The sequence below is a fragment of the Lolium rigidum genome, chromosome 3, assembly GCF_022539505.1.
Source record: "Lolium rigidum isolate FL_2022 chromosome 3, APGP_CSIRO_Lrig_0.1, whole genome shotgun sequence".
NCBI lineage: Eukaryota > Viridiplantae > Streptophyta > Magnoliopsida > Poales > Poaceae > Lolium > Lolium rigidum.
The window spans coordinates 245377649-245394614 of NC_061510.1; positions in this window are offsets into that span (position 1 = coordinate 245377649).

The window sequence follows — 16966 nt, forward strand, 5'->3', positions numbered from 1 at the left end:
TTATCGAACCAGGAGGAGCCAAGAAGCACGTTGAAGGTTGATGGCGGCGGGATGTAGTGCGGCGCAACACCGAGGATTCCGGCGCCAACGTGGAACCTGCACAACACAACCAAAGTACTTTGCCCCAACGAAACGGTGCGGTTGTCAATCTCACCGGCTTGCTGTAACAAATGATTAGATGTATAGTGTGGATGATGATTGTTTGCAAAGAACATTAAAGAACAATATTGCGATAGATTTGTATTTCGATGTAAAAGAATGGACCGGGGTCCACGAGTTCACTAGAGGTGTCTCTCCCATAAGATAAATAGCATGTTGGGTGAACAAATTACGGTCGGGCAATTGACAAATAGAGAGGGCATGACAATGCACATACATGATATGATGAATATTGTGAGATTTAATTGGGCATTACGACAAAGTACATAGACCGCTATCCGAGCATGCATCTATGCCTAAAAAGTCCACCTTGAGGTTATCGTCCGAACCCCTTCCGGTATTAAGTTGCAAAACAACAAACAATTGCATTAAGTATGGTGCGTAATGTAATCAATAACTACATCCTCGGACATAGCATCAATGTTTTATCCCTAGTGGCAACGACACATCCACAACCTTAGAACTTTCTCATCACTGTCCCAGATTTAATGGAGGCATGAACCCACTATCGAGCATAAATACTCCCTCTTGGAGTTAAGAGCAAAAACTTGGCCGAGCCTCTACTAATAACGGAGAGCATGCAAGATCATAAACAACACATAGGTAATAGATTGATAATCAACATAACATAGTATTCTCTATCCATCGGATCCCGACAAACACAACATATAGAATTACGGATAGATGATCTTGATCATGTTAGGCAGCTCACAAGATCCGACAATGAAGCACATGAGGAGAAGACGACCATCTAGCTACTGCTATGGACCCATAGTCCAGGGGTGAACTACTCACTCATCACTCCGGAGGCGACCATGGCGGTGAAGAGTCCTCACGGGAGATGATTCCCCTCTCCGGCGGGGTGCCGGAGGCGATCTCCAGAATCCCCCGAGATGGGATTGGCGGCGGAGGCGTCTCGGAAGGTTTTCCGTATCGTGGCTCTCGGTACTGGGGGTTTCGCGACGAAGGCTTTAAGTAGGCGGAAGGGCAACGCGGGGGGCCACACGAGGGCCCCACACGCCAGGGCCGCGCGGCCAGGGCCCAGGCCGCGCCGCCCTATTGTGTCGGCGCCTCGTGGCCCCACTTCCTTTCCCCCTCGGTCTTCTGGAAGCTTCGTGCAAAAATAGGACCCTGGGCGTTGATTTTGTCCAATTCCGAGAATATTTCCTTTGTAGGATTTCTGAAACCAAAAACAGCAGAAAATAGCAACTGGCTCTTCGGCATCTCGTTAATAGGTTAGTGTCGGAAAATGCATAAATACGACATATAATGTGTATAAAACATGTAGATATCATCAATTATGTGGCATGGAACATAAGAAATTATCGATACGTCGGAGACGTATCACTCGATAGCAAAAAAGTACAGAAAAAAGAAGCAAAAAACAAAAAAGAGTCGATAGCATCGAAAAGTATTTTGCACAAAAGAGGAGAATTGAGCAACTTACGTCATCCAAAGGAGGAGTCGTGGAGCCACCAAGTTGTAGGGTAGGCTCCTTGGCTGGCTCGATCCTTGCCCTCTTTGGCGAAGGGGCACGGGTGACGAGGGATCACCTCGGCAATGCCTACATATTGTAGACTAGGGTTTCGGGAGAGAGCGACGATGGAGATTCCGGGGGCGAGATTAGGCACACGACGTACCCAGCTTCGGGTCCCCTCGGTGGAGGATCCCTACGTGCTGCTAGAAATCCACTATATGAACACAAGTATCTTTACAGGGTGCTGCCATTGGCGTAGTTATGTTGTCTATCTCTAGTCTATATCTTGGCCCCCTTATTTCGGGTGCCCTGGCTAGCTTTATATATGCAACCAGCCTAGGGTTTTACAAGAGTCCTAGTCGACTACTTCTTCGGGTTGCCTTGTTGGGCCTTCTCCATATTGGGCCGAGCCGATCCAGGTATACCAATAATGGGTACCATGTCAACGGGGGCTTGCAGGTGGAGTAGGAAGCTCGATATTTTGCTGAGGAGGCGAGGTTTCATCTCCATCAGGCTGAGCTTCCGAGACAACTAAAGTACGCGACGTACTCGTTCGAGCAGTCGCGTCAATAGGTTGATCTTCATCCTCGTCACCGCTACAACACAAGGCGACAATATAAGAATCAACATAGACAAAAACATCGAGAGCAAACAATAAAGAGCAATAGAGAACTTACGAGCTGACAAGGGCATCCTCGTAAGGGTTGAAAGCTGTCTTCCTTTCGGAAGGGCCAGCTTCTTCGGCTTTGGAGGAGCCGGAATCGGCGACTTCATTCCTTTTCCTCTTGTTCCTTGGAGAAACAGCGGAAGGAGGGGAGCGTGTCGAGGCAGTGGCCTCAGTCTCGGCTTCTTTTTCAGAGGAAGCCGCGGATTTTTGAGAACCCACGACTTCAACCTCAGGGCGAGAAGTGCCCTGGTTGTCATCGTCGACAACAGTACGTTCTTCGACTTCTCCACCTTCAGGAAGAGGAGGAAGAGAAGCCAGAACAGGGTGGTTCTGCGAAAAACAAAGAGTGTCGACAAAAAGTTATGCAAAAGGACGCTAGCAAGATATTAGTCGACAAATACCAAAACGCGAGAAGACAATATAGTAGTCAAGAGGAAAAATTACCTCGGGAAGGGGATTGGTGCCACTATATGGCGTAATACGGCAAGAGGATGGAATAGTATCCTTCTTGTTGAGCGACGAGATCCTTCGGATTAGTTTCTCCAAATCCTTCACAGGAAGGTCTTTGGAGAGCCTGTCGACGTCTTCTTCACCAGCGTACATCCAAAGGGGATTTTTGCGAGCTTGGAGAGGCTGCACCCTGATCCTAAGGAAATAGGCGGTGATCTGAATACCCGACAATTCCTTGCCACGGGTGTTCTGGAGCTGGTGGATGCGAGTCATCAGCGCCTCTGTCGCCAATTTCTCATCTTCCGTGGCTTCAGCATCCCAGGAACGGCGGCGAAGGATTTTGGCTCCTCCGTCGAAAGGGGCGATATTGTTCTCCACTGAATCGGAGCTCTCTTCGTGCACATAGAGCCATTTCTTGCGCCACCCTTGGACGGAGTCGGGGAATTTGACGTCGAAGTACTCGACGTCAGAACGAACACAGATAACAACGCCACCGATGTTATAGGCGACGTTGTGGGAGCCATTACGGCGGAGGCAGAAGATGTGTTTCCACAGAGCCCAATTAGGTTGGACTCCGAGGAAGCATTCACACAGTGTGATAAAAGTCGACACGTGCAGGATGGAATTGGGCGTCAGCTGATGCAGCTAAAGCCCATAAACAAAAAGAAGACCTCAAAGAAACTCGTGGATAGGGGGAGAAAGACCGCGGATGAGATGGTCAACGAAACTGACCCGGTACTCGATTGGAGGCGATGGATAGCTCTCCTCCTTGGGGAAGCGCAGCGCGTTCTCCTTCTTGGTGAACCCAAGCTTCTTCAGCAGGTTCATATCCTGATTCGAGATCTTGGATCTCTCCCATTCCAGATCTTCGGTGGCCATCGTGGATTCGGGAGTGTTATGCCTGGTCAGACGCGCGCGTGGTGGCATTAATGAGCGTGGAGGAGAAAGGTGCGAGCGTGGTTGAGCGCAAGAGGTAATGGGGGCAGTGGAGGATTTTGCAGAGGAGAAGCGGAGGTGCGGCGCGAGCGAAAGTTTACAAGGAGGAAGACGATGACCTTAAATAGAGGTGCGGTGAATCGACGCACCGTTGGATGAAGAGATTGCGGCATAGATGGTGTACACGTGGACAAGGGGTAAAAAGTAATTTCATGCAGACAAGAAATAACAGGAGCTACAGTACGTGTGCTAGGAAAAGTGGAGGCGTGTGTCCCCCACTTGCACGACGTGTCAACTTGATGAAAAATTTGGGCCCGCAAGGCAGAGAGAGCAGTTCTCGCGTTTTCCCGATGCAGCGGTCGTGGCTATCGTCAGCAATGATGTCACCTTGGTAAGAGAAAAATTCGGCTAAGCAGCTTCATAATAATGGCGACAGCAGAAGATTGTTGATTATTTCGAGAGCCTTTGGTCAAATACAAGTTTTTGATCAAATGCTCGGGGGCTACTTCGAAACAATGAAAACCTAGAGAGTGACAAAATAGAAATGGCGAGAGGCTACGATCAAATACAAGCGTTTATTCATAGCCTCGGGGGCTACTCCCATCGGGAGCGCTGGTCGCGCACCCGATAGATATGAAAACTTCGAGAAAGAAAGAAAATATAGCAACATAAGGCGTTGAGCCTACACCCAAGCACAAGTCCTTGGCTGTAGCCTCGGGGGCTACTCCCATCGGGAACGCTGTTCGCGTGCCCGATGAAATTATAATACAAAAGAGAGAGAAGGAAGAACAAGTGAGCATATTTCGAGTTATATAAATAACTCTAAATATACTCCCATCGGGAAGGCAATATAAGTCATCCGTTGACTCAATAAAATGTGCTATTCCAACAGCCGAAAAAGCACTCGACAATATATTCTCAGAACGCCGAAGTTGCGAACAATTTCTGAATGCCGCAAAACTTTGCGAAGGTAAGACCCCAGATCCGTTATGTGTGGCGTGGCGCCGTCTGTGACGTCGGTTTGCTACTTTTTTCCGTATCAACAGATACGAAGAAAAATCCTAACGGACGCATTAGGTACCCGATAAAATATGACTGGGACTCGACAGAATGGTAAGACCTTAAGCGGCACCTGTCGAAGTTTACACCAGTATCCCAAGATCATGTCTAGGGACGTGATCTTGAAGTAGGTTTTTGCGGATTGCCACTAGAGCAGTTAACTAGTACCTGACCCGTCAGATGAACTAGCCCCAACTACCATTATCCCTGTACAATATATAATTTCGTATCCAAAGATATGTGATAAAGTTCAGAGCTATTGAACGAATATGAAGTTGGAGATTTTCCCTGACTCTGCGATTCAAGCAAAATCTCGGGGGCTACTGACATAGGCATCCCCAATGGGCCTGCCGAAGATGGTACCCGGGGTTTACTGGAGGCCCATGACTCGAAGGATAAAGAGAATCGGAAGCCCAAATTACTATTAAGGAAAGCTAGAGTTGTATTAGGAAATAATACTTGTAATCTTGCGGATGGGTTGGAAACCCTCCCGGACTCTGTAACTTGTGTATTACGAATCCCTCGGCTCCGCCTCCTATATAAGGGGGAGTCGAGGGACAAAGAAAGCATCGATTTATTGTCACACAAAACCCTAGTTTTCATATCGTCGAGCACTTTTCGGCTGAAACTTTCGAGATCTACTTGCCCTCTACTTCCGACTAAAACCCTAGTCTACAACTTGTAGGCATTGATAAGTTAATCCCTTGTCAGTGGGTAAGGAGCAAAAGTTCATGTATGTCCCTAAGATGCCTAAGCCAAAGAATCATTATGAGCTTAAAATTGATAAAACCCTTAGTACCACTATGGGAAATTTAGATAATGGAGCATCTAAGATACCTGTTGCGACAAGTTGTGTTTTTAAGGAAAATTATGATGTTGATGCTTCTTCTCTTGATGTTACTTGATTTACACTTTCTGCGCCTAGCTGAAAGGCGTTAAAGAAAAGCGCTTATGGGAGACAACCCATTATTTTATTTCTGCATTTTTTGTTTTATATTTGAGTCAAGGTTCTTGTTACTACTGTAGCAATACCTTTGTATCTTTACTTTATTGCATTGTTGTGCCAAGTAAAGTCTTTGATAGAGAGTTGATACTAGATTTGGATTTCTGCACAGAAACAGATTTTTAGCTATCACGAATTTGAGTTGTTCTCTCTGTAGGAGAATCTAAAAATTCTGCAAAACTTCATGAGTAATCCTCAGATATGTACGCAACTTTCATTCAATTTGAGCTTCTTCATCTGAGCATGTTAAGTGCCTCGAAAAAATTCGTCTTTACGGACTGTTCTGTTTTGACAGATTCTGCCTTTTATTTCACATTGCCTCTTTTACTGTGTTTGAGTGGATTTCTTTGCTCCATTAAATTTGAGTAGCCTTGGGTAATGTCCAGAAGTGTTGCGAATGATTGTGTCCTCTCTGAACATGTGAATTTTTGATTATGTACTAACCCTCTAATGAGATTGTTTTGAGTCTGGTGTGAAGGAAGTTTTCAAGGATCGAGAGAGGAGGATGATATAATATGATCAAGAAGAGTGAAAAGTCTAAGCTTGGGGATGCTCCCGTGGTTCATCCCTGCATATTTCAAGAAGACTCAAGCATCTAAGCTTGGGGATGCCCAAGGCATCCCCTTCTTCATCAACAACTTATCATGTCACCTCTAGTGAAACTATATTTTTATTCCGTCACATCTTATGTGCTTTACTTGGAGCGTCTGTGTGATTTTATTTTTGTTTGTGTTTGAATAAATTAGGATCCTAGCATTGCTTGTGTGGGAGAAAGACACGCTCCGCTTTTTCATATTGAACACTGGTGTTCTTAGTCTTACTTTTAATGTTCATGGCGAAAGTTGAAAGCCGCTTCATTTATTGCTATTTGGTTGGAAACATAAAATGCATCATGTGGTAATTGATATATTGTCTTGAATAATTTGATACTTGGCTATTGTTTTGAGCTCTCAAGTAGATCATGTTTAAGCTCTTGCATCATGTGGTTTAAACCTATTAGTGGAGAACTACCGTAGAGCTTGTTCAAATTTGGTTTGCATGATTGGTCTCTCTAAAGTCTAGATATTTTCTGGTAAAAGTGTTTGAGCAACAAGGAATACAGTGTAGAGTCTTATAATGCTTGCAATATGTTCTTATGCAAGTTTTGATGTACCGGTTCATACTTGTGTTTGCTTCAAACAACCTTGCTAGCCAAAGCCTTGTACTGAGAGGGAATGCTTCTCGTGCATCCAAAACCTTGAGCCAAAACCTATGTCATTTGTGTCCACCATAACTACCTACTATGTGGTATTTTTCTGCCATTCCAAAGTAAATTGCTTGCGTGCTACCTTTAAAAAATTCATTCCTTGTCTTTGCAATACATAGCTCATGGGAAAGTAGCCTAAAAAACTATTTTAGTAAAGAATATGTCGCTTATGTATCTTAGTTCTTATAAGTTGCTTGTTGAGCAGTAACCATGTTTCTAGGGAAGCCATCAACCTGTCACACCTTTGTTGAATATCATGTGAGTTGCTATGCATGTGAGTTGCTATGAAGTAAGGGAGATTTGCCATGAGTTAAATGGTTTGAGTATACATATTGTTAGAGAAGAACATTGGGCCGCCAACCAAAGCCATGTATCATGGTGGAAGTTTCAGCTTGGACATTAATCCTCAAATCTCTTATGAGAATATTATCTGTTGTTGAATGCTTAAAGCATAAAAGAGGAGTCCATTATCTGTTTTCTATGTTGTCCCGGTATGGATGTCCTCAAGTTGAGATCTATCAAAATCGAGAAATCAAATGCGATTTATCTCATTGGACCTTTGTACATGTGGCGTAGAGGTACCCCTTTGTGACACTTGGTTGAAACATATGTAATGCAATGATAATCCATGGAAATCCGAGCTAATTAGGACAAGGAGCGGGCACTATTAGTATTCGATGCATGAGGCTTGCAACTTATAGGAGGTTTTATACATAACCCATATGAATTATTACTACCGTTGACACAATTGTTTCCATGTTTTCAAAATAAAAACCTCTAGCACATGAGTAATCCCTGCTTCCCTCTACGAAGGGCCTTTCTTTTACTTTATGTTGAGTTAGTTTACCTACTTCTTTCTATCTTAGAAGCAAACACTCGTGTCAACTGTGTGTATTGATTCTTACATACTTGCTTATTCGCATTCATCATATTACTTTGTGTTGACAAGTATCCATGAGATATGCATGTTGAAAGTTGAAAGCAACTGCTGAAACTTAAATCTTCCTTTGTGTTGCTTCAAAACCTTCTATTAAGAATCTATTGCTTTATGAGTTAACTCTTATGCAAGACTTGTTGATGCTTGTCTTGAAAGTACTATTCATGAAAAGTCTTTGCTATATGATTCAGCTGTTTAGTCATTATCTATTTGTTAACAAACTATAGACCATTGCTTTGAATCACTTCATTCATCTCATATGCTTTACAATAGTATTGATCAAGATTATGATGGTAGCATGTTACTTCAGAAATTATCCTTTTTATCGTTTACCTACTCGAGGGCGAGTAGGAACTAAGCTTGGGGATGCTTGATACGTCTCAAACGTATCTATAATTTCTTATGTTCCATGCTAGTTTTATGACAACACTCACATGTTTTATATACACTTTATATCATTTTTATGCATTTTCCAGTACTAACCTATTAACAAGATGCCGAAGCACCAGTTCATGGTTTCTACTGTTTTTGGTTTCAGAAATCCTACACAGGAAATATTCTCGGAATTGGAAGAAACAAAAGCCCACGGTCTTATTTTCCACGGAGTCTTCCAAAACACCGAAGAGGAGACGAAGAGGGGCCACGAGGCGGCCACACCATAGGGGGGCGCGGCCCCACCCCTGGCCGCGCCGCCATATGGGGTGGCCCCCTCGGGCGTCCCCCGACTCTGCCCCTTCGCCTATATAATCCTTCCGTCGCGAAAACCCTAGTACCGAGAGCCACGATACGAGAAAAGTTACTGAGACGCCGCAGCCATCAACCCCATCTCGGGGGATCCTGAAGATCACCTCCGGCACCCTGCCGGAGAGGGGAATCATCACCGGAGGGCTCTACATCACCATGCCCGCCTCCGGACTGATGCGTGAGTAGTTCATCCTTGGACTATGGGTCCATAGCAGTAGCTAGATGATTGTCTTCTCCTCATATGCTATCATGTTTAGATCTTGTGAGCTGCCTATCATGATCAAGATCATCTATTTGTAATGCTACATGTTGTGTTTGTTGGGATCCGATGAATATGGAATACTATGTCAAGTTGATTATCGATCTATCATATATGTGTTGTTTATGATCTTGCATGCTCTCCGTTGCTAGTAGATGCTCTAGCAAAGTTGATACTTGTAACTCCAAGAGGGAGTATTTATGCTCGATAGTGGGTTCATGTCTCAATTGAATCTGGGGGAGTGACAGCAACCCCTAAGGTTGTGGATGTGCTGTTGCCACTAGGGATAAAACATCAATATTTTTGTCTAAGGATATTTGTATTGTTTACATTACGTACAGTACTTAATGCAATTGTCTGTTGTTTGCAACTTAATACTGGAAGGGGTGCGGATGCTAACCCGAAGGTGGACTTTTTAGGCATAGATGCATGCTGGATAGCGGTCTATGTTCTTTGTCGTAATGCCCTAAGTAAATCTCATAGTAGTCATCATGATATGTATGTGCATTGTTATGCCCTCTCTATTTGTCAATTGCCCAACTGTAATTTGTTCACCCGACATGTTATTTATCTTATTGGAGAGACACCACTAGTGAACTGTGGACCCCGGTCCATTCTTTTACATCTGAAATACAACCTGCTGCAATCATTGTTCTCTGTTGTTCTTTGCAAGCAAACATCATTCTCCACACCATACGTTTAATCCTTTGTTTATAGCAAGCCGGTGAGATTGACAACCTCACTGTTAAGTTGGGGCAAAGTATTTTGATTGTGTTGTGCAGGTTCCACGTTGGCGCCGGAATCCCTGGTGTTGCGCCGCACTACACTCCTTCACCAACAACCTTCACGTGGCCTTCATCTCCTACTGGTTCGATAACCTTGGTTTCTTACTGAGGGAAAACTCGCTGTTGTACGCATCACACCTTCCTCTTGGGGTTCCCAACGGACGTGTGCTTTACCGTCACAAGCAGCTTTGCTGGTGCCGTCGCCGGGGAGGAAGCAACACTCCATCAAGCCCCGTCACGCGCCATCAGAGGCATCCAAGCAGAAGGAGATAGAGGAGTGCAAGAAGTTCCGACTGGAACATGAGTCGGCTGGCGAGCTCTTGCAGTATCGCAGGCACCGCATGTGGATGTGCATCAACCCCGATTATCCAGGCGGACGCTTGTATTTAACGATGAACCGCCACACACGGCTAACACCGAGCACAGACGCAACGCTGCAACCGATGGAAATTGGTCTAGCAGGAGCCAGAACAAGAGCTCCACCACCGCCACCGCTTCCACCACCACCGAACAACGAGCATGCACCACTATGCCCCGGGCAGGAGCTCGATGCCAATGGGCCCCCCTCTACTCAATTCCCATGGAAACCATATTCTCGCTGCCTAGGACGTTGTTCGGAATCTCAACCCGAATGTAGAGCACGTAGTTAGTATCCGCTACTGCAAGACCCTCATCACCATGTCAAGTGGATCAGTAGTGCGCTTGGATGGTACATGTTAATGATTTTTTCATGGATATCATATGAAAATATATAGATCATGAATATCATATGAAAATATATTTCATGGTGTATCTATCGGTATTGATTTTGGATGGTACATGTTAATGATTTTTTCTAAAAATTTGGTCAAACTATACAAAATTTGACTTTTATAAAAAAAGCATTATTCACTAGAACAAATGTAGTATTTAGTTTAAAGCCGCACTTTTCCCAACCTTGCAATCGATAAACCATGGTTAACTTAACCTTCAGGTTCCTTCCAAAAATCACATTCCCATGGGAGAAATGTGTACTTATGAGGGATATTTAAACTTTAAGTGGGACACGTCGTTTACCAGCTCTCTAAGGGAGAAAAGTGAAAAAAATAGACGCCATATGCATTTGGTAAGCATCAACGAGCCTACAAGCACGGCGACAATCACCAAGAGACAAACAAATGCCGAGCAGTGACATGACCGTCATCCAATGGTATCATAATCATGAGACCTTGTAAATGAACCGCCGCTCACGTCCTTAGCTGTCATCCACGAGCTGGTGATCCGGAGAAAATGTGGGTGACTGAGTGTTGTTGGCTTGGTCGAAGGACCTTATTTCGTCGAGACACAATTGCAGACACAAAGCTCATAGGCTATACCATTGTCATCGGTGCGAGGACTTGATCACAACAACATTGAAGGGCTTTGCAAGACCAAGATTCCACGGGACTTAGCGAACATTGACGTACGCCACCTATCTAACTCCTCGCCACCATAGGAGGAAGGAACCTGCCCGACGACGGACGGAGGAGAACCCTTAGGGCCTTGTCCCCCACCCTCTACCCTATCTCCATCAAGCCGTTTTCGCACGTGCTGCTTCGCGTCCTCGTCGGCGCCAGGTTCTCACCGATTCCAGCTTGCGGTTGTGCGTTCGGTCTGTCCTATGCCGCCAGCATCTCGTGTGGCTCTCCAACCAAGGCCAGCGGCATCCCTTCCGCGGTTGGTCCACCGAGGACTACACCTGTTGCGCAATTCGAAGATTCCCAGGCTGTCGGCATCTGCAGAACGGACAACGGATGGGACCACTCGAGATGTGTTTCGTCCATGGAAGCGAGGGCCATAGTGATGTTAACAATTTAGCCGGCGAGCTTTGTGTTTGCAATGTCGTTCTGGTGCAGCAAGACCCTTTGCCAAAGCCGATAACACTCGTTGACTGACATTTGCCCCAACTCGTGGATGACCGCTAGGCGTGAGGTTGGAGATGCATTTGCATGATGATGTCGAGTGGCACTCCTCAGATTAGTGCATGTGTTTTTCTCTTAATGATGGTTATTAAGTATCAGTAAAACTGCTCTACCTAGGAGCCATCACAGCAATTTGAGGCTTTCTACCACCCGATTGTGTGATTGTGTCGTTCGACGTATGTGATCTCTCCGGGTCGTCGAAGAGCATCGCTAGGAGATTTACTGCACCGTGTACGCGAGCTCCGCTCGGGCGGGCCAATGTAGAGGGGCAGCTACTCCTGAACCCAATCTAGGAGGCATGTGTACAGGCTATTGTTGATGCAGAGATGAGCCACTCACGGGGGGTGTAGGTCAGTTATAACTTCTCTTTGCATGCCGCCTATATATGCTTTGTATCATCGCCCAACTTTTTCACCCTCCTTCCACCAGTAAAGCTATATCCCCTGTAACTTGAACTGTTTTGTAGATTTTTCCTCACCAATACAACCCTTCTTCAATCGATGCTTGTTTTCAGTTCAGAATCTTTCTAATTTTGTTCTCCGGTCTAATATTTGCTTGCAGATACTGTATCGTCAGTGCTTCTTAATCGTTCTGGTATATTGGTTGAAGGAATTTCTAGAGGCTGGTTCTTTTTTTTTTTCCAGGGAATTCTGCCATTATCGATCTTCAATGCCTGTTGGCTAGGTTTGTTCATGTGAAATGCCATATTTTACCCAACAATATCCAACAACATGTGCTATGTTTTTATGGTTACACAACAATCTCTTGCTGAATCTACAATATCCAACTGAAACGCCGGTTGACACTGAACTAATTCAAGGCTCGTCGCAGTTTCATCACCATACTAGCTCTGAACTTCTGAACAATTTCAGACGTGCTTGGTGCTCCATGTTTATGCAGACTTGAAATGGGGGTATACCCCGGCTTCTGCATCATGATGATGCACACGGTCATTTATTGGAAAAAAGGTTTAGAAAATATTGTTTACAACTCACGCATCACCGAGGATTGATACAAAAATCAATCATCGAAAACAACACAAACTATGACTACACATCAACATAGCCTTCTAGTATGTCGCCAACCAGCCTGGCACAAGATATCCTGAGCGACCATCAGGAGCCGTGTGCAACCAGAAGCCATGGCATCCCGCTAACCCTCCGGTGAGAGTAGGGCTCAAAGCTGGACCCAACGGGAGACCATATGGATAACCTGCAAGAAATGAAAAGAGTTTTTTTTACTAAAACTTATATCATTTCTGACCCTCCAAATAGACCAACATAAAGCAAAAACCCCAATCCGGATAAAAACCTTAGATTGTCTATCTACTCCAGTTAACCAATTACCAAACATATTAGTAATATTGGTCGGAGGTGGAAGATCATAAGTGAAATTAACTGTACGCCATAAGAGCTTAGCTAAAGGATATTCAATAAAAATGTGCTGAATGATCTCCTGTTCCCCAAAAAAACGTATTTTGTACACCCATTCCAATGACGTTTAGCTAGATTATCCTTACTTAACAAAACCTTATTACACAAAAACCACATGAAAATCTTAATCTTAAGTGGAATTTTAACCTTCCATAGGTACTTTCTCAAAAAAGGGGTATGATCACACGTAAGATCCTCATACATCGACTTTACTGTAAACAAACCATTTGATTCAAATTTACCATCATTAGTTTCCTACATAATTGCAACCATGCAGTCCATTTCTTACCACTTAACACCCTTCGGAAAGTAATATTCAATGGTGTTTGGGCTAACACTTGTGCAACTGTGACATTCTTATGGTGTACAATATTATACAAAGACGGATATTGGTGAGCTAAAGAAGTATTTTGTAACCATGTATCATCCCAAAAGCGGGTACTCATACCATTACCCAGTTTGAAAAAAACCCTAGAAAAAAACTCCTGTTTAACCCCCATCAATCCTTTCCATAAGCATCCTAATTTACTCTCAAACCGTGTTTCTATCGGATATCAATCCGAATTCCTGAGTTTTTTTGTAATGGATTGGAATACCCAAGTATCTAAAGGGGAGTTGTCCAACATCACATCCAAAGATCTGCTTATACTGGTCCTCTTCCTCATTTGCCTTTTCAAAACAAAAAATCTCACTCTTATGAAAGTTAATCTTAAGCCCCGATAACTATTCAAAGAGGCACAAAATTAATTTCATACTGACAGCTTTGTTGAGGTCATGTTCCAAAAAAGAATAGTGTCATCAGCGTACTGTAGTATAGAGAGTCCTCCATGAACTAAATGTGGAATTAACCCTCCGACTTGACCATCCTATTTTGCTCATTCAATTAAGATGACAAGCATATCCACTACGATATTAAAAAGCATCGGAGACAGAGGATACCCTTGCCTTAGACATTTTTTTTCTGGAAATAATGACGAATATCATCATTCACCTTCACCCCAACACTACCACCTTGAACAAATTGTTGCACTAATCTACCCCATTCTGGAGCAAAGCCCTTCATTCACAATGTTTGTTGTAAAAAAGGCCATTTCACCTTATCGTATGCTTTCTCGAAGTCGATTTTAAATAACACCCCATCGATCTTTTTAGTATGTAACTCATGAATTGTTTCATGCAGAATGACTACCCCTTCCAAGATATTTCTACCTGGCATAAAGGCTGATTGAGTTTTTTTTTCGAAATGGGGGTATATCCCCAGCCTCTGCATCAAGCGATGCATACGGCCTCTTTTATTAGAATCAAAACAGTCTTACAACCAGCATCGTCAAAACTTATTACAATTCATGGATCACTTAAAGTCTCAACAAAAATAATCCATCTAAAAAAATGTAACATGAAGCGCCTTTGCATCAACATGTCAGACGACGATCAGCACGCCAACCGCACCGGCTGTAAAAATCCCGTGCTACCGTTGCCAGTCGGTTGCACCCAGTATCCATAGCATGACGCTCCTCTTCTGGCTGGAGATAAGACCACATATGGATCCAATGAGTAGCTAAAGGGATTACCTGCAAAAATGATGGAAAACTTTTTCTGTTAAAGATACAGTCATTGCGCACATTCCATATAGCCCAAACCAAAGCGCGCACACCAACTCTAATGTGGACTTTGTCTTTTTTTGCAACACCATTTAACCAATTGCCAAACATATTTGTAATATTCGATGGAGGAGGTATGTTGAAAGCCATATAAACAATCCTCCAAATCATCTGAGAAAAAGGGCATGAAATAAAAAGATGTTGTATTGTCTCATCTTGATCACAAAAACAACATTTAGCACAACCATGCCAATTACGCTTAGCCAAGTTATCTTTTGTAAGAATCACTTTCTTATAAACAAACCACATGAAGATCTTTATCTTTAGTGGAACTTTCATCTTCCAAACAGTATCATCATTTAATAAATCAATATACATAGATTTAATTGAGAAAATGCCAGACGTAGTTAAATTCCACTTGAAAAAATCCTCAGTATCAGTTAGCTGAACTAAAATGAGTCTATGTAAAAGGTGTGTCCATCTATCCCATTTGTTCCCATTCAAAGTCCGTCTAAAACCTATATTTATAGGATTTGATCCTAACACATTTTCAAAAGCTGATTGAGTTGTCTTTATAACTCTTGGAGCAATCCCCGAGATACGATTTATACCAACTTTAGTGAAAATCTTAAAACATACATTAAGCAAACAAATAGATCTATATTGTTGTATTTAGACCGCATTCTCTTTTTTTGAGTAATAATGTAATAACTCCAAAATTTAGTTTATAAAGGGGCAATTCCCCTTTGGTAAATTGTGAAAACAAAGCCATTAGATCATCCTTTATTATATCCTAATTTTTTTTGATAAAATTCAGCTAGAAAGCCATCTGGTCCAGGAGCTTTGTTCAGTTCCATCAGAGAAATTGCCTCAAAAACCTCATCTTCCGTAAAGGGGCCCGTCAAGATGTCATTCTCCATTGATGAGATTTGCGTAATATCATGGATATCCCTCTTCAACTAAAGAAATATTGGTTGGTGCCGGTGCCCCAAAAAAATTCGTGTAGAATTCTGTAATGTAAACCTTCAAATTATCTTCCCCAACGATGATCCCCTCTTGTTGCTCTAATTGGAAATTTTTATTTTTTTGGTGTTTACCATTCGCTATTAAGTGGAAATACCTCGTATTATTCCCTCCTTGAATATGCTTAACTTTTGCTCTTTGGGCCCATTTAGACTCCTCTTCTCTTCTTAATTTGTTTAGACTATCATTTGCCTTTTTTAATTCCTCCCTTTCTTCTGTATCCAAGATATTTGCATCCGCTTTCAAATCAGATTATCAATGATATTTAACAATCTCTCTTTTTCTTTTTTATACTTTCCACTTTGATTTTTTGCCCATTCCTTAAGAAATCTTCTTATATGTCTTAATTTATTCAACCAAACTTCCATCGGATTAGCTCCACCTATAGCTGAATTCCACTCCTTTACTATCATATCAAAAAAAAAACCTCTTGTCGCAACCAATGTAGCTCAAAAGAGAATTTTATCCAAAGCTAACATGGTAATAATATTGTGTTGTTTCATTCAACAAGGATAAGACTATCACTGAAAAAAATGATGTCAAATTTTAATCTATTTTGTTCTTTCAGTGCTGGAGAACCATGACATGTTGATCAAAATATATTGTTTGTTTTAAATCAACTATAGTGGTAAAAAACCTGACTGATTTGGATTTTCTGCACCTTCTAACATTCGTTTCTTTTGTAATTTTGCATCTTCATTGTGTTGTATAACGCTACGTACAGACTGTTTGCCATATAAGTAGCGTAATTAGTATTGTATATTATGCAAATTATCAATTATTGTTTATAAGGGCTGATGATAAATAACATATAATTGCCATCCTTATATCCTATTATTATGCATCATTTAGACCAACTACCTTCACGAAAGAATAGATTTTACTAAAACAAAAAAAAAAACAGTCTTGTATTTTCTTCTTCTTATATTATGATCGACATAAATACATTAAGAATAAATCATTCACTTGTGTGCATCAAGTGTACTTTATTTGTTGTGCAGACCAAATTAATTTCCCATTTCAGCCACTTGAATAAGTTTATGTAAATTTAACTTACGATATGTTTGTTGCTAAAACTCCAATCATTTTGTTATACAAATAGAATGAGGAAGTAGATGTTGCCACGAAGGTTTGTTGTTTTAAATCCTCTGCAATATTTTTTCAAAGTTAGATGACATTCGTTCGATAAATTCTTAAAGAGAACCACAAAATTAGATGTTCTACTCCCTTTGATCTATAATAAGTAT